This window comes from Phyllostomus discolor, chromosome 7 (genome assembly GCF_004126475.2).
Source record: "Phyllostomus discolor isolate MPI-MPIP mPhyDis1 chromosome 7, mPhyDis1.pri.v3, whole genome shotgun sequence".
Lineage (NCBI taxonomy): Eukaryota > Metazoa > Chordata > Mammalia > Chiroptera > Phyllostomidae > Phyllostomus > Phyllostomus discolor.
Window position 1 is genome coordinate 39,791,831 of NC_040909.2, and position 19,757 is coordinate 39,811,587.

The 19,757-nt window shown below is 36.9% G+C and overlaps 1 protein-coding gene, 1 long non-coding RNA gene and 1 pseudogene across 2 annotated transcripts in view; 1 reads left to right on the forward strand and 2 right to left on the reverse strand.

The window, feature by feature from the left end:
• Positions 1-19,757, reverse strand: part of SYN2 (synapsin II) — a 201,528-nt gene that overhangs the window by 160,936 nt on the left and 20,835 nt on the right. The window lies entirely within an intron of this gene.
• Positions 6,470-7,923, forward strand: LOC118501625 (annotated as a pseudogene).
• On the reverse strand, positions 11,027-17,059 carry LOC118501627. The gene is made up of 2 exons (XR_004904262.1): positions 13,489-17,059; positions 11,027-11,604 (listed from the first exon to the last, which is right to left on the reverse strand). It is a non-coding gene; the product is annotated as an uncharacterized LOC118501627 (long non-coding RNA).

Here is a 19,757-nt window from a genome sequence, read left to right on the forward strand (position 1 = left end):
AAATAAATAAAATCTTTTTTAAAAAAAGATAAAAGTAAATATACTTCTTAATGAGCCCAGTGTACTCATTTTAAATGTATTAAAATAAAGGCTTAGAAAAGCTTGTTTAGAGTCACTTTTTCAGTAAGGAGTATTACATTTGCAAGTGTAAACTAGGCAAAAATATAATTTACTAATTTGTATATTTGAAAAGTCCTGGTTTGAGTTCAAAGAACATAGCTGCTCGTCATCTCTGTTTTGACTTCACTCTCAAGCATAATTTCTCCTGAGAACCCCAATCTTACATCCTCCCAGCTTCATGTCCAGTATAAAAAGAATATATATCTTCTCTAAAAAAACTGGTCAAAAGTCCAAGTCATACATCCAAACTGAGTTTAGTGCCCCTTCCTAACTCAATCTCCATGATCAGAAGAATGTAATACTCTAATTAGCAAGGCATGAATCACATGCCCATCCCTGAAGACAGGGGTGAAGTGGGCACAAGGCCTGAGTTCTGGGAGAAGATGGCTCTCCAGAGGAATACCTGGGACCAGGACCGGTACTAAAAGAATGGGAAATGAACTTTGGAGGGGGAGGGGCAAAAACGACAAAAATCCACTATAATCATGTATCCAAATAAGAGTCATATCTGGGATGAGAACTTGCATTGTAATTTTCAATTCAGTGTTCTTTCCCTTACACTATACTATCATACTATACTATTCTTCCTGGAGGAAGAAACTATAAAACAGGATCTCAATCAACTCTAAGCCTTGAATTAACTGAAGCTTAAAATGTTTTGCTTTCATTTCCTAAAAGCTATTTTCATGAAAAGACAGATTCACAAAACTTCCAGGAAATAATTCTGTGCCATGTGGAGAGTTTCAGCATCACTTTTGAAGATGATCTTGGCCTTATGATCTGCTTCCCATCAATATCTGGCAGGACCAGCTATATAAAATAGAGGGTAACCTACAAGGTTGAATACTAAAGGGAATCAAAAGTTCCCAGCCTAGACCTCCACCTTATTACTTGTTAATATTTTTTTAAAGTCTACCACCAAATTCAATAGAATTTGGAAGGCCTATTGGGCTACCAGTTTTCCTAGAAAAATACAAACATCCAAGTAAGGAAAACATCTTTAACTTACTCAACCAACATTTAATAAATGTGAAGCAAATAGGTAAGCATTTTGTGTATCAGAATGAAAAAGAAAAAACCCTTCATTTTGATGAGTTTGCCATTTGGGAGGCAGACATGTAACATCATTATAAAATATGTGAAAGAGCTATGATAGATCTTTTATAAAATGATTTGGAATAGAGCAGAGCAATCACTTCAGAATAGAATTGAGAGTCATGGACAACAAGGCCCAGAAAGGGTACTACAGGGCACACCACAAGGGATAATGATGTCACTGAGAAAGAAGACAGGAAGAAGCCAAAGATGAGCTTTGTTTTCCAAAGGTTGGCCTTAGAACATAGAAACTGGGGAAGAGGCAAGAGAGGAAAACAAATTCAACTAGCAATTAATTAGCAGATGTTATATAGAAGGATTCCTAGTAGGCAATATGGAAGACACAAAAATAAACAGGACAAGAGCTCCATCCTCAAGAAGCTTACAATATACTTGGCAAACAAGAAACAGGCAGAAATACACATATAAAAAATGGACTATGATAAGTGCAATAAACTGAACCAGATAAACTGCTATGGAGTTTTAGATGAGATAGAAAGATAAAGGGAGAGAGAGACAGAGAATATTAGGTAAAGAGTAATTTAGGAAAGTGTCATGAAGGAGGTGTGAATATGTAGGGAGTGAGGAATAGGTAAAGATGTTGGTGGAGTCAGATGCTGAAAGTCAATCTCAGAAGAAAAGTCCTATGAGACTTCTGGCCCTCTTTAATTAATCCACCTTTCACATCTTTAACCATTCTAGTAGGGATGAACCATCACAATTCAGTGCCCAGTCACTCAGGGGGGCCACAAAATAAATTCCTCAGGTAATCAACAGAAGAAATCATGCAGCTAAAAACAGAATGACAGAATATTCTTAAAACATGAGCTTTCTATTTTATCTTTCTATGCCTTCTTTTTCTGACTGGTAAAATATGTATAAATAACCCCTAATGTACTTAGAACAAACATGGTATACAAGAGACCTTTCAGTAAGTATTAATTTTTCTTCCTTTCTGTATTAGTTTCCTAAGACTACCCTAACAAATTACCACAATTTAGTGCCTTAAAACTTGTAAAATTTATGCTCTCACAGTTTGGGAGGCTAGAAGTCTGAAATCAAGGTGTTCCCTTGAAGGCTGTAGTGGACCACCAGTTTCTTCCTTCTTCCAGCTTCTAGTGGCTATCAGCAATCCTTGCAGTTCCCCAGCTTAAAGCTACATATTTCCCATTTTTGCTTCCATTTTCTCATGGACTTGTCTTCCCTGTTTCCCTGTGTCCTCCCTCTCTTGTTCTTACAAAGGCACTGGTCACTGGATTTAGAATCTACTCTAAATACAAGATCATTTCATTTCAAGATCCTTAATTAATCACACCTAATAAAGACCCTATTTCTAAAAATGGACACATTCTGAGGTGCTAGGTAGCCACAAATTTGGGGGGAACACTGTTCAACCCACTATGTCTCCCTTCTTCAAATGCATTTGAGTCTGAAACATTGACAACATCTTTTATTATTGTCTAGTTTATAAGAAAACATTGCCTCTTCACTGTACTCCCAGAATATTTCCATGGTGTTAAGTAACAATATCTACAAATCCCTTATGCAAAATTGGGATTTTTAAGACAACCTCAGGCAAGGTGATATTTTCTACAAATCCAAAAACTTCGGCTCCAGTTCTGTCTCTACCAGTGAGCAACTGTGAGGCCTTAGACAAATTATATCAGGTCTTTAAGATTCAATTTCTTCATATTTTAATGGGAATATCATAAAATGTGGGGGAGAATTAAGTAAGATAATAAATGTGAAAGAATTTCATGAACTCTAAAATAAAATACAAATACTAGGTATTATTTACAAAATGTCCAAAGTTTAATTATTTAACAAAACCTACTGATATGTGCCAGATGCCATCTTAAATACCATGGGGAAGATAAACAAAAAAAACAAAACAAAACAAAACAAAAACCATGGTCCATAACTCTAAAGGTCTCATAGTCCAACACTAATATACAAATAAAGATTATAAAATAATTTACCACTTAATTATTTGGAAGTTACTATATATGTTTGATAGAACAGAGAAGACAGTGATCAATGCTACCTTAAAGGAAGAAGAAATTGAGCTAAGTCTTATAGGAAGGTTTTAGCTAGAGAAGAAAGGAATGAATGCTGGGGAGAAACATAAGACCTTAAGCCCAGATATAACAAATTTCAAAGCTAGATAGTATGCCTAGACTTGATGCAGAGCATCAGCTACTGGAGGTACCTAAATGGAGATTGCCATGATGAAAGCTGGGTCTTAGGGGAAAAAATCCTGGCAGTATTTACAATCTAAATTGGCAGGAAAGAGACTAAAGGCAACTACACCAACTAAAAGACTGCAGCCCTAATCCAGAACGTGGTTTGTTTGTTTTTTTTCCCACTGGTTGCTAAAATCGTGACTGGCAGCAAGAATTATAATTTCTGGAAAGCCACTTACTTCTTAGGCAATAATTCTGAGTCTTTCCCAGGGTTTTTTTCCTGTGCTAACCTCCCTAAACCAATCACTGGACTATAAAGAAGCTTCTTCTATTTCACATTTTTTATAATCTCAGGGCAGAAAAGAAGTACAGAGGACACACAGGCAATCCAATCCAATGTAAAAATCGTCAATATGAATTGGGGGAATCATCCACTAGAAGTCACATTTCTGCTTAAACACTTCAGCCTAAAAAATGCCCATTTCATGAAAGCCATCATCCCTGAAAACAACCAAAGTCAAATACATCAGCTCCTTGATGGAACACAGTTAGCCAGAGTCCTGGGAAGCTCTTCATATGGGAAGGTTAGAGTTTGCCACTGCTAGAGTGGCACTGAATGAGGAATAACATGATCCTGTAGCTTTTGACAGAGATTCATGCCATACCCAGTAGTGTCTGGCTGCAGGGAAGCAGGTCTGAGTCAGTCTGTCAGGCAATGAAATCCTCACTCCATCTGCTCTGAGGCAGTTGTCTGCCAAGTTTGATGGCTGGACACATGAGCTTCTACTCCCACACCCACCACTTTCTCCTCTGAGAAACAGAAACAAAATCCGTTTCTAAGCTTCATCTTTTTTCCTCATCCAAAAGCCCAGCTCTAAGAAACTATCTGTCAATTATAGGTTATAGAAAAGAACAGAGAAGCACATATTTCCCAGATAACTCCAAATGGGCAAGATAACTATAATACAACATTCAATGAGCAAAAGCTGCCTGGCTTTTCCATTGTTATTACATTAGCTCCTTGCTGGTACGTCCTTTTCTTCCTTTACTCCTCCACCTTTCTTTTTCTTATTTTCTTTTTTGAATGAAATATTGAATATATTAAAAGTGTAATATATACAGAAGTTCTAAAGCTTACTAATGAAAAGAACATTCATGGACTTACCACTCACTTTAAGAAGCAGAACTTACATTGGTAAGAACCTACCATTAAAACTCTATACCACACCCTCCTGCCTCACCTTGGCTTCCATCAGAAGTAATCATGTACTACATAATGTCAGTGATGGTCCACATCTACAATGATGGTCCTGTAAGATTATAATGAGGCTAATAAATGCCTATCACCTAGTAGCTATCACAATGCATTACTCACATGTTTATGATGATGAAGTATAAACAAATCTGCTTCTGTGCTGCCAGTGTTGCTAGTTGTATAAAACTAGCAAGTTTTAGTATATAGCACATAATATTAACTATAATATATAATACTTGATAATGATAATAAATGACTATGGTACTGATTTATGTATTCGCTATAGTATGCTTTTTATCATTAACTCAGAGTGTACTCTTTCCACTTATAAAAATTCCAGCAGCCTCATGCATCTTGTACTTCCCTTATCTCTTAATTGCATCATTTTCTCTTGTGCTTGATTTAATCTCATGTTGTTTGGTACTACATGCTATACAGGCTTATAGCCTAGGAGCAATAGGCTATACCATCTAGGTCTGTGTATGTACAGTCTGTAATGTTCACACAACACCAAAACCACTTAACAATGCATTTCTCAGAATGTATCCCTGCTTTTAAGTGGTGCATAACTGTAATTATGATGCAGAATTTTGTTACCATTCTTCTCTCTGTTTCTAGTTCTAGCAGAACTAGATTAATATGCTAATCCAAAGACCTTCTACCTACTTTTCCACTCCAATGTCAGCTCTCACTGCCTTTTCTGTCTGCAACTACACAGTTGTCGGCTCTTCTCTCATCAAATTCCAATCATCTTTAGGAAGCTAAATCTACATAAAATCATTTTATTATCATTATTAAGTATTATGCACTGTATGTGACTACATGTGCTATACTTTTATATGGCTGGCAGCTGAACAACCCAAAAAAAAAGAAAAAAAAGAAAAACTTTGCCTGTTTTCTCATCTGCAACACTGGGACACCACTACCTAGTATACATTAAAAGATTAAAAGACCTTCCCCTAGCACAAATGTAGAAGTTTAAATTAAGATAACATGTGTAAAGGCTTTTGGTATGGTGGTAGTACAGAGTAGTTACTGATGAAACTACTCTGATGAAATGAGTCATCTTGCAATTCTCTCAGCATAATCTCAGCAGATCTGTTAAACATACCTTGCTCCAGCTATAAACCAAAAGCTATCAAACCAAATCCAGCAATATATAAAATGTATTATATACCATGAATGAGAAAGTTGGTTCAAGATAATGAAAATCAGTGAATGTAATATACCATATTAATAGAATAAAGGACAAAAACCACATGATCATCTCAATGGATATAGAAAAAGCATTAGACAAAAATCCAACACTCTTTCATCATAAGAACATTCAGCAACCTAGGAATCAAAGGGAACTTCCTCACCTGATAAAGGGCATATATGAATAAAAACACAGTTAACATTACACTAATAGTGAAAGACTGAAGCCTTTCCCCAAAGATCAGGAACAAGGCAAAGACGTCTGTTCTCTCTTTTACTCAAGATTGTATTAGTTTCTAAACAGTGCAATTAGGCAAGAAAAATAAATAAAAGGCATCCAGACTGGAAAAGAAGTAAAACTATATTTAAAGATGGCATAATCTAGTATGTAAAAAATTTTAAGGAATACAAAATGTACACTAGAGTTAATAAATGAACTCAGCAAGGTTGCAGGTTACACAATCAACATACAAAAATCGGTTATATTTCCATAAATTGGTAACAGATCATTTAAAATTAAGAAAACAATTTTCATTTACAGTAACATCGAAAAGAAAATAAATGTTTAAAAGGAAGTATAAAACTTATACAAGGAAAACTACAAAACATTTAAAGACATTAAAGATCAAAATAAATGAAAGATAATTATGTTCATGGACTGGAAGATTTAATAAATACCAATAAAACCTTCAAATTAGTCTATAGATTCAATGCAATCCCTATGAAATTTCTAGCTGTCATTTTTGCAGAAACTGACAAACTGATCCTAAAATCCGTAAGGAAATTCAAGGGACCCAGAATAGCTAAAAGTCTTAGAAAAGAACAAAGTTGGAGGACTCACACTTTCCAATTTCAAAACTTACTACAAAGCCACAATAATAAATATAGTCTGGTATTTACTGGTATAAAGATGGACAAAGGATCATTGAAATCCATTGAATCAAAGTAGTAAAACTGAAAATCCAAAAAAGAACCCATAATTCTATGGTGAACTGATTTTCAAAAAGGCTGTCAAGACAGTTCAATGGAAAACAGTGCTGGGAAAAATAGATATTCACATGTTTAAGAATGAAGTTGTACTGCTACCTTATACAAATGTAAAAATTCATGCAGAATGGATCAAAGACCTAAATGTAAGCAATTAAATTATAAAACTCTTAGAAGAAAACATAGGTTTAAAACTTTGTGACCTTAAAATAGGCAATGGTTTCCTAAATATATACCAAAAGCACAAACAATAAAAGAAAAATAGATAACTGTACTTCATCAAAATTAAAAAAAACTTTGTACTTTAAAAAATACTATCAATAAAAATAAATAAATAGAAAATACAATCGAAAGTGAGAAGACCAGGCTCTGGCCTGGCATATACAGAATCCAAACTTCTCTCAGAATATATGGTAGAGCTAAAGAAGACAATCAACCAAAGTTATCCACCGGAAATTGTAACTGACTCACCAATAATCTCAGGACAAAGTTAGAGATCACAAATCAAGCATAAGCCCCCTTTCCTAAGACCACTACAAAGATGTTTGATATAAAGGCTTAGACTGAGTATGTTGTGGAATGGGCTACAAAGGACCCATATGGCTTCCTTACAATAGTTATCTTGGCCTTTGTTTTACTCCATTGTTTCTAGCGAATACTGTACTGTTCTGGAAGTTGGCCAAGATGATTGAGGTCAGGGGAAAGGAGCAAAAGAAGAAATAAAAACATCAATAAAATATTGCAAAAGCTAAACAACTTAGAAAGAACTGAAGCAATGAACAGGTTCTGCAACCAGAAAAAAATTATTTGGAATATTTTGCAGCTTTGGAAGGACCCTCTAAGGTTTCTTTTCTGTATTTAGGACAGAATTTAGTAAAGTCTGAGCATATTGGAAGAATCATGTTATTTCCAACCTCCACTGTAGCAACTTTTAGGCTTCACTATAGAAGTCAGACAGACAGTTGCTATAAATTGGCATTTATTATGCTGCAAATTCTTTATAACTGACTTGGTTATTTGCCATTTTGCAGCTTATGTCCTGAAATGTAAACATCCTGTGAAGGAAAAAAAAAGACTTTAGATTATGAACTCTATTCAAAGAATAACTTTAGATTATGAACTCTTTTCAAATAAATTAAAATGGGGTCCTGTTCTGTACAAAGGAAACTAAGAATGTAAAAATTAGAATTGTCCTGAGGTAAAAAGTGTGCTTTAGCTTAAAAGAAATACAGTATATTAATTACATCTTTTAACATTATTGCTGATTGCTTAAAATAGAATCATTTCTGGCTTTCTCAAAACAAAATATTAATCAATGAGTTCTATTTTCTCATTTTAGACCCTGAGATACTGGTAATTATCAGAAATTCTGCCTCTTTAAATCTAATTTTATAAACAATTCTATTTTCTTCACTATGTAGAATACCATCTACTGGATATAACAATTTTTATACTTATGAACACTGCTATTTATCAATAAAATGGCATGGCCACATTGGAAAACAGTTTGGCAGTTCCTCAAAAAGTTAAACATGGAATTACTATAGAACCCAGCAATTCCACTCCTGGGTATATACCTAAGAGAACTGAAAACATTGTGCTTACATAACAACTTGAACATACACAAATGTTCAATAACAGCATTATTCATAATAGCACCGAAATGGAAACAACCCAAGTCAAATGTCCACCAACTAATGAATGGATAAATAAAAGGTGGTACATCCATACCATGGAATATTGTATAAAATGGAATAAAGAAATAAAATTCCATAAAAAAGAACTAAGTTTTAATATATTCTACAATGTGGATAAAACTTGAAAACATTATGCTAAGTGAAAGAAGTTGAACATACAAGAAGAAAGGGCCACATATTATATAATTCCATTTATATGAAATGCCTAGAACAGGCAAATCCACAGAGACAAAAGGTAGGTAAGTCATTGCCTGGGACTAGGGAAAGGGAGCATGGAGAATGACTGCTTATGGGTATGAGGTTTCTTTCTCGAGTGATGAAGATGTTCTGAAATTAAATAGCTAGTGGTGATGCTTATGCAACCTTGTGAATATACAAACACCAATGAAACTGCACACTTTAAAAAGGTGAATTTTATGATGTAGAAATTATATCTACATTTTTTTTAAAAAAGCCCCAGCTACATTTCATATCAACCTTGCTCCCTACTATGACTCTCCTGGAGATTATCTAAAATCACCATTGGCCACAGCATGTTTCATTCGAAAAGTGAAGTACTAGAATTTCTTATAACACTTTACTCTGTATACTTCATGAAGGTTACTCTTCTGATCAAGGGTTGATTCTCAAAACCTGTTTCCTAACCTTGCTGCCTAAAGTCCTCTCCCTAAACATTTTTCTACTGAGCAACAAAACTGCTACGACTCTAATTGCACAATTATTCTGCTCTCAGAGACATGAAAGGGAAAAAACATGGATTTTGAAATCAGACAGAAAAAAATTCAAGTCCTCATTTTCACTTTCTAGCTGCATGTAACTTTGGGGAAGTTACTTAACCATCAGCTCATATGTAAAATGGCAATAACATTTTTGGGGGGAGTGTAAGAATTTAGTGAGATAATGTATGTAAAGTGCCTGGTCATCGTAACTTTTTTGTTAATGTCAGTTCACTCCTTCTCACCGTTTTATAAAATGGATGAAGTTGATATCATCCCCAGCTGGGCAGGTACTATGCCCCAAACTGAAACCTGTCCTCCACCAGGACAGGACTTGTGAGATCTAGAGACATCTCAAGGGCACAAATAGGTGAGACATCCACTTTAATTGGGAACCTGATTCCCAGCCTACTGCAATTCACAGGCTCATTATGTCAGGCTCTGAGCATGGAGAAAGGTATTTGACAGCAGAATGAAAAGGCACACTGCTCCAATTACTGCAAACGAAATGCATTACAAATAAACATATGTTTCCAGGGAAAGAATGAAGAGATCTTTTAGGGAGAAAAGCTGGGAAGCCTGAACCACAAGGCTGACTCTAATTTTTTATACGAGATAAAATTACAATCTAACCATTTCCACCACTGATGATGAGTTTAAATGGCAAGGACCACCCTCATCTCCTAGCATCCCCAAAATTTCCCCTCTTTATCATACAAAATATGTACACCAAGAATACATTTTTTCCAAAACAACAATGTCTTTCATGTCTTCTTGTCTCATTCCTTTACCTGAAATGCCTTATTTCTCCTAAACTCCTAATTCATCTAGTGAACTTCTACTCTTTAAGTCCAGCTGGGATGCCTCCTCTTTGTTTAATCCTTCCCCAACCCCCTACCCTAGAAAAAATTGATTATACCCTCTCTGTTCCCTCATGGTGGTCAAAGAATAGCATGAAGGCCTTGTATGGATTTTTTAATATGTTAAGGATGAAAATTTCACTTATTTAGGTTTGCCACTCATAATATTTCAGTTTTCACAAAGTGATACTTTCAATTAGTAAAGACCGTCTACTCTAATGAATTTCAATATAATCCTTTGATTTAATTCAGAAAGAGGTTCAATAGGTATATGACAAATCAGAGTTGTTCTGATTGTCATTATCAGCGATTGTGGACCAGGGCAGAACTCGCGGCCCAGAGCCCAGACATCCAAAATATGTCCAACTTGGATCTGCCCAGAATTAGCCCTGAGGATGGCACATGGAACCACTATTCCCAGCCCAACTCTTTTTTATAAATTAGAAAACCTGAGTCAAGAGAAGAGACACATGGTTTTCAAAAGCATACAACAACTTAGTATTATAGCCAGGACCTAGGTCTCCTGTCTTCCTACTTTGGGTGGGGCAGGGAGACGCTGTAAGAAAACTGATGAGAGACAGAATTAAGAGGCTTGGCCAGCCTTAAAAATTCTATGGGAGCTTCTTCCATCAGCCTGCCAGCTGGAGTAGAGGATGTGCCAATATAATACCTACCTTGAGACAGAACTGTGAAAAATTAATGAATGACCAGCTGCTAAGAAATTCAGTGGGGAGACAAGGCAGGTCACAAGATCTAGGGAGGTGCCTGGTTGGGAAGCTGCTCTTTGCAAAGCCAGCAAAGTACTGGGTCTCAGAAGGCAGCTGTCTATATTATGGGCTTTTGCTTTTGGAGTCATCAAGATAAGCCCCCACCTAAAAAAGGAAGAGAGGGAGGGAGGGAGGAAGGGAGGGAGGACACATCACTGACAAACTGCAGATTTCCACATGATGTGCCTGGTTTGGATTCAAGCAGATCTAGGTTAGATTCTGGATGGCAATTACAAGCTGCCTAACTAACCTGTGAATCTGTTTTCTGGCCTATAAAATCAATGCAATAACAATGATCTGACACTTTATATGAGTATTATCTTGATTAAATGGGACAATATAAATAAAAGCATTTAGTATCTGGTATGTAGCAGACAACTGATAACCAGTAGTTCCTTTCTCCCCTAAGTTTCTTATAACATAAAAGCCTTTGATATTTAAAGTACTGCAATACTGAATAATTATATAACTCACTATAGACCAAATGTGTCCTCCCCAAAATCCATATGTTGAAGCCCTAATCCCCAAAGTGATGATATTTAGAGGATGGACCTTTGAGAGGTAATTAGGTTTAGACGAGGTCACAAGGGTGGAGCTCCCATGATGGGTTTGGTGCCCTTACAAAGGGCTGAAGAGACCAGGGCTCTCTCTCTCCACTGTATGAGGATACAGAAAGAAAGCAGCCTCTTCAAGCCAGGAAGACTTGCACCAGAAATTGATCATGCAACTTCCGGCAAGATGGAGGAATAGGTGGACGCACCGTACTTCCTCGTACAACCAAGATTAGAAAACCAATAATTTACAACAATAATTTACTATCAGAATAACACCCAGATCCAGCAGAGGATTTATCTGAATGGAAGTCGGGCAGCCAAGAAGCTGAAGTAGACGCGTTCATCCGGACTGGTAGGGGAAGACGAGCCGGCGGGCGCGGGGCTGGCTCGGACCGGCGGCGCGTGGAGGTTGGGGGAAAGTTTGGCGCAAAATCGGCGCGACAGCCATCCGGCACGCAAGAAGGCAGCGGTGATCGCTGAGTACACAAGCTGCGGCTGGTGGACCCAGAGGGGCAGCGATTGTGGACCAGGGCAGAACTCGCGGCCCAGAGCCCAGACAAGGGTCTGAGTCCAGGGGAACCGAACTACCGCCATTGTTTTCTCCCGTCCCGCTCCCGCCCCCGCCTCTGCCCCCGCCCCCACATATAACGTCACAATCTAGCAACTGGGGTTCCCAGCCCCGGTGAACACCTAAGGCTCCGCGCCCCACCGTAACAAGAGCAACCAGACCGGAAAAAAAAAAAGGAGAGACAGGGGAAAAAAAATATGTTTTCAACAGAGCAGATCAGTCCCCCAGGACTCATCCTTTTGAGCGACCAAGAATTAGCCAATCTATCAGATGCGCAGTTCAAAACACTGGTGATCAGAAAGCTCACGGAACTGGTTGATTTTGGACGAAATTTAGATGAAAGAATGCAGATTACCATAAAACAGATGCAGGAAGACACGCGGAGGAGAGCCAATAGTGAAAGGAAGGAATCTGAGTCTCAAAACAATACAGTGGACCAGAAGGAAGATAGAATCAACCAAGCAGGAAAGCATGATGAAATAAGAATTCAAAAAATTGAGGAAAAGATTAAGAGCATCCAAGACACCTTTAAACGTTCCAATATCCGAATTATAGGGGTACCAGAATCGGAAGGGGAAAAGCAACAGATTGAGCGTGTATTTGAACAAATAATAAAGGAGAACTTCCCCAATATGGCAAAGGGAACAGTCTTCCAAGAAATCCAAGAAGCTCAGAGAAGCCCAAAGAAGTTGGACCCCAGAAGAAACACACCAAGGCACATCATAATTACATTAGCCAAGGTAAAAACGAAGGAGAGAATCCTAGAAGCAGCAAGAGGTAAGGGGACAGTAACCTACAAAGGAGTTCCCATCAGACTGTCAGCTGATTTCTCCAAAGAGACCTTACAGGCAAGAAGGGGCTGGAAAGAAATATTCCAAGTCATGAAAGACAAGGACCTACATCCCAGATTGCTCTATCCAGCAAAGCTCTCATTTAGAATGGAAGGGCAGATAAAGTGCTTCTCAGATAAGGTCAAGTTAAAGGAGTTCATCATCACCAAGCCCTTATTTTATGAAATGCTAAGGGGACTTATCTAAGAAAAGAAGATAAAGAAAAGACATGTATAGTAAAAGGACAGCAAACTCACAAATATTAACAACCACGCCTAAAGCAAAACCAAAAGAAACTAAGTAAACAATTAGAACAGGAACAGAACCACAGAAATGGAGGGCACATGGAGGGTTAGCAGCAGGGGGGTGGGAGGAGGAGAGAGGGGGAAAAGGTATAGAGAATAAGTAGCATAGAATGTAGGTTGAAAATAGATAGGGGGAGGGCAAGAATAGTACGGGAAATGTAGAAACTAAAGAACTCATAAGTATGACACATGGACATGAACTAAAGGGGAAAATGTGGGTGGGAGGGGGGTACAGGGTGGAGGGGAGAGAAGGGGGAAAATGGGACAACTGTAATAGCATAATCAATAAAATATATTAAAAAAATTAAATTAAATTAAATTAAAACTCAAAAAAAAAAAAAATTGATCATGCACCCTTATCTTGGACTTCCAGGTTCCAGAACTATGAGAAATACGTTTCTGTTGTTTAAGCCACCCAGCCTATGGTATTTGTTATAGCAGCCTGAGCTAAGACACAAATATTGCTAAGGAACTCTTACACACTTTTGGTGGGTGTGTAAACTGATAAATTCCGTAAAACTCTATAAAACTGTTTGGTAGTAGTTGCATACACTGACAATAACCCAGCAAATTCCATTCCTGGATAGGAAACAAAAGTTAATATGCATCAAAAGACATACAAGAACTGCACATAGCCTCCAAATGGGAATAATTAAGTATCTATTAACAGCAAAATAGATAAATTGTGATATATTCATACAATGGAATACAAATGAGCAATAAAATGGAATGAACTAATGCTTCATACAAAAAACTGATGACTCTCATAAACATCATGTCAAACAAAAGAAGCTAGACACAAAAGAGTTAATATTGCATAATTCTATTGCAATAAAGCTCAAAACCCAGGCAAAATTAGTATGTGGTGAAAAAAGTAAAAATAGTGGTTACCTACTGAGGGATGTGAAGTAATGACTAAAGGGGTGTTATAAAAGCTTAGCAGGTGCTCCTATGCTGTATATTTGTGCACTTTTATATTTCGATTTTTTTAAAGTTTACAGGAAAAACAAACCTCTGGGAGAGAGAATACATTGACTGGCATAAGGGCCCAGAGCCCCTTTAGCCTAGGACCATACTCTCTGACATCCTTGTACCCATTCTTTCTTCTCCACTGCCATGGTCCTATTCATTACAAGCCTTCAGTATCTCATAGATGAATGAGATATACAGTTAAAACATGCCCCTAAACTGGACTCCAGGCCTGCACAAGTTCTTCCTCGTCCCTATTTTCTACATTGCCTCTAGATAAACCAATCAGTAAGGCACTGATTGAGTCACCCCTGCTCCAAACCTTCACTACTGACCACTGACTACAGGATAAAGAAAAATTCTCCTTATCAGATCCCAATTTCCTGCTCCAACATCAGATCATGATTCTTCCTATCTTAACTCAGTTTCAATCATCAATTACAGCCTGTACATATGACCTATGCTTTGCCATGCTCGTACTGTTTTGTCTACCTCTTTTTGTTGTGCTTCATTCTGCTCTAGGAAAAACAGTTGGACAGAAAGAATCTATTCACTCCCCAAAACTATCTACCCCCACCCTCTACCCTTCCTCACTATTTCCTTGTGGGGAAAATAACACTTTAGACATTTCTCCCTGGCCGGTGTGGCTCAGTTGGTTGGAGTGTCGTCCCATACACAGAAAAGGTCATGGGTTCGATTCCCAGTCAGGGCACATGCCTAGGTTGTGGATCTGGTCCCTGGTCTGAGTGCTTATGAGAGGTGACTGATTCACATTTCTCTCTCGAATCGATGTTTCTTCCTCTCTCTTTTTACCTCCCATTTCCTCTGTCTAGAATCAATGAACATGTTTTCAGGTAAGGATAAAAGATTTTTTCAATTGCATCTTCAAATGATAAAGATTGACTGCAAAATATGAAGAATAAATCTAGCTCCTAGAAAAAAATAAAAGTAATTTTATCCCTCTATTCCTTGGTTTCCTACATGATAGTGATGACAACAATGACTTTTTTTTTTAATTCACACAGTACTTTAGAGTTTACAAAGCGTTTTCATAACCTATTGATTTCAATCAAGTCTCACAATAACCCTGGAAAGTAAGTATTCTCATTCACATTTACATACAAGGATACCAAGGCTCAGAGAATCTCAAAGATTAATTTCCAGCTCTCATATTCCTGGGATTCTTTGCAATACATGAGGTTTATTTCTGATAAATTCCTAATAGTCTCCTGAACATCTCTATCATCCCATCTCCACTCCTCCACCACCAGGTGTCTATTCTATGTTCCATCCCTACAAAGTATTATTCTCATATAGAGGTTATAATCTCCAATATGTTGCCTGAGATTACCATATTCATCTGCCTATAGGTATTAATAAATTCCTAGAGACTTCCAAGACTAGTAAGTCTTTTAAGCTTCAAAGAATGAATATTAAATGGTGAAATTTTAGGCTCTATATGAACACATAAGAATGACAGTTGAAGGAGATTATTTAGTGCCCTTATTCTTTCAACGATTTTTTGAGACTTACTATCAGCCAAGCTGCTAAATGCTGAGACAAAGAATAAAACATGGTCCTTCCCCTAAAGGCACTCACAGCCTATACATAGAGAGAGAGAGCCCACAGTTGTCAGTCCAACACATAGTACTAACTCTAGCTCCAAGAATCCGATTCTTAACTCCACAATCAAAGGAGTTTTTTGCCAAGTTAGAGCAAATTACCAAGAAGACATTCTATTCACTGTCATCTATTTTTGTTCACTAACAATGAACGTTTCATTCAAAATCAAACCACCAAGTAAGCAAATCTACAAGACAATTACCAAAAGACAATTTTTTCACATATATTTATAAATAAACATTAGGGAAAACATTCAACCTCACTGTACTCATAGAAATATATATTAAAATAGTCAAATATGGCTTTTATACCTATTATATTAATACTTGAAAAGATACTAATACTGTGTGCTAGAAAGTGAGGTAAAAATGGTTGATAAACTTCAAACTGGGAAAATCTTTTGTAGGAAGCAGTATAGCAATATCTATCAAAAGCTAAATATATCATCATATCTTTAATCAAGTAGTTCCTTTCCTGAAAATTGAGAATGCCTCTGGTTTTACTATGTATTAATGGTAAAAAATTATAAGTCAACACAGCTGTCTAGTAGAAATAATTGAAGAAATCATAGTACAACACCTATGAAAATATAAGTATTAAGACTGTAACAATATGTAAAAATTATCTAGAAGTGGAAAAACAAGAAATTATAACTAGAAAACAATCACAATTATATAAAAATGTTTGCATATGGACAAATATTGAAAGAAAATACAGAAAAGTATGAAAGCAGCTGCTTTATTGCTATGGTAAAATTATGAGAGAAACATGCTCTATTTAAAACTTCCTTTAATCATGTTGATATAGCAATAAATCACACTTCATTACATTGCTCATTTAATTGCCTGTCTTTCCAACTAAACTATAAGCTTTGTGAAGACAGGTCAATGTTTCTTGTTCTCAGGATTCTAGCACCAGTTGATATTGAATAATTCCTGAAAGAATGAATGAAATACATGGGAAACCCCAAAATAAATAAATATGCCCAAGAAGGGGAGGGGAAGTAAACCATTGAAAACAAAAGACTGACTTCTATGTGCCTGTTTCTAAGTCCTAACTGTGGGAAAAATGGAATTAACCCATTGAAATGTCTCTGGAAAGTCTTTATTCCCAGAAGGCCACTGCCCAGATCTTAGTCCTCAACAATCTGGAAAAAAGCGTAAGATCCTGGGAAATAGGCATAACAGGATTTACAGGAACACATGGAGTCAGAAAGGACAGGAGCTTCACGTCCTTTCCTTACTGCCAAACTCACTACCCTTTGACTCCCAGAACCTTCCATACAACTACAACTGGAACTAAGGGAAGTGTAGGGTGTAGGGAGAAAGGCTGGCTATATATATATATATATATATATATATATATATATATATATATATATAGAGAGAGAGAGAGAGAGAGAGAGAGAGAGAGAGAGAGAGAGGGAAGAAAAAAAATAGTTCAACAGGGAACACCTCTTTAGTAGGAACTTAAGTCTGACACCACCCAGAGCTCTGGCTAAGAAATAAATGTCTAGATACAAGGGAAAATAAGCTTTTAAAGGAATTGAGCTCTGGAGTGAAAATCTCCTCTCCTGACAACTTAAAATCAGCCTGAAATATACCAGAGGCACTGGAAGGACTCTAACTCACGAAAGCATGATAAGCATTAACAAAAACACATAGAGCAAAGAGACAACCTTTAAGTTATTTTTCAACCAACCTACGCAGCACCTGTCACAGACTATACAGACTCTTGTTAGCTTAAGCAACTTTTAATCCATCTTTGGTGCTTTTAGGCAAAAGCATCATAACTGACTAATGCAGAGCTTGGAAACAAGTTTAGCTACGTGGAGAAAAAGGGCCCTGAGTAAGGATAAAAGGGTAGAGAAAGAAAAATCTAGGTTTTGGGTGCAGTTCTACCTATTTTGTGTTCTAACTTTAAGCAAATCACAATCTTGCTGAGCCTTGGTTTTCTTGTTTTCCTGTTTCCTAATCAAAACAGAAAATTATACCAACTTAACTGACAAGGTTAAGGTGACAATTAAATGAGTCAAAGTATAGAATAAATTATAAAGTTTTACTTAAATATATGACCTTATAATAGAACCACAAATGTTACAATTTTCTTCCAGGGTCAAAATTAAGTTCAGTGCATTGTTCAACCAAATCTAACTGCAAAGAAGTCACCTGGAGGGTGAAAGGACAATCATTTGCATCCCATTTTGCTAAATCAACTGATAGTTTATGCATACAAGGAATAGACTTTTCACATGGGCAAGTGGCAATACAGCATGATTCTACTTTTTCCCCATTCTTAGTGCTCAAATTTCACTATTCATTATTTAGGGTTAGAAAAGTTTTTCTATTTTCTACCTCCTATGAAGACAGAAAAACCTGAAAGGGGACTACCAATAACCATTAAAAATTCATAGTTGAGCCCTGGCTGGCGTAGCTCAGTGGATTGAGCGCGGGCTGGGAACCAAAGTGTCCCAGGTTCGATTCCCAGCCAGGGTACATTCCTGGGTTGCAGGCCATAACCCCCAGCAACCGCACATTGATGTTTCTCTCTCTCTGGGTCTATCTCCCTCCCTTGCCTCTCTAAAAATAAATAAATAAAATCTAAAAAAAAAAAAAATTCATAGTTGAGCTAAGATTAATTCAGCCTGCTGAAAACTAAAATCTAAGAAATATGATGCCAACAACAATTTGGCCTACAATTCTCAAGAAACTCCTAATTTCAAGTTTTCATTCATTGTCTTCAACCACCAAAATTTCTCCCAAATGTCCACATTTAAGTACATAAAAATCTCCCAGACTGTTTCTTGCACTAAAATATAAGACTTCATGTCCCAATTTTGTTTCAGGAAATGTGTTCACCTCTGGAATGAGTCTTAAGTCATAGGACATATGTCCATAGACACAGAATAAGAGAAGTATCAGAATTAAGAGAAGGCACACAAAAGTAAAAATACAAAATTCACCACTTCCACAGCTCTGACTAGAATTAGCAGCCCGGGTACTAGGGAAAAGCTAGTATTCCCAGTATTTTCCCTAGTATTCAAGGGAAGATACTAGATACTAGGGTATATACATATACTCTTGTATTTTCTGGAATACTAGTATTGCTAGAATTCCTAGAATTCTAGTACTCCTAGAATACTATTTTGTCCCTAAAATTCTTACTCCTAAATCTAGAAAAACTGCCATGGCACTACTTAAGAGGAAACTAAGTAGGGAATTCTTCCTCATATCTCCTCTCTTCAGTACATATATATTTAAATCTGTTGTGTGTGTTTTGGTTTCCTATGAAATCTCACAACAATCCCATGAAGAAAGGAGGACAGGTATTATTACTCCAATTTTAGGGATGAGGAAATCAAGATTCAGAGAAGAACGGCAATGTGCTATGGCCAGAATTAAACCCAGATCATCTGACTCCAAAACTCCTATGTTTTGCAGAACAACATGATGTTTCTTGAGGTCCTTCAGCTCCAATCTCTCCAGAGAAGATAAATACCAGTCCCAACCAACTTCCCTGAAAACCACCTTTTATAGCACTATTCCCTGCTTTTTTGTGTCAGCAGCTTTTATACATATATACATATATACATATATATATTATTGATTATGCTATTACAGTTGTCCCATTTTCCCCTTCATTCCCCTCTACCATGCACAGCCTCTCCCACCCACATTCCCCTCTTTAGTTCATGTCCATGTGTCATAAGTTCTTTAGCTTCTACATTTCCCATACTATTCTTGCCCTCCCCCTATTTTCTACTTACCATCTATGCTACTTATTCTCTGTACCTTTTCCCCCTCTCTCCTCCTCCCATTCCCCTGTTGCTAACCCTCTATGTGATCTCCATTTCTGTGGTTCTGTTCCTGTTCTAGTTGATTGCTTAGTTTGCTTTTGGCTTTGCTTTAGGTGTGGTTGTTAATCATTGTGAGTTTGCTGTCATTTTACTATACATGTTTTTTTATCTTCTTTTTCTTAGATAAGTCCCTTTCACATTTCATATAATAAGGGCTTGGTGATGATGAACTCCT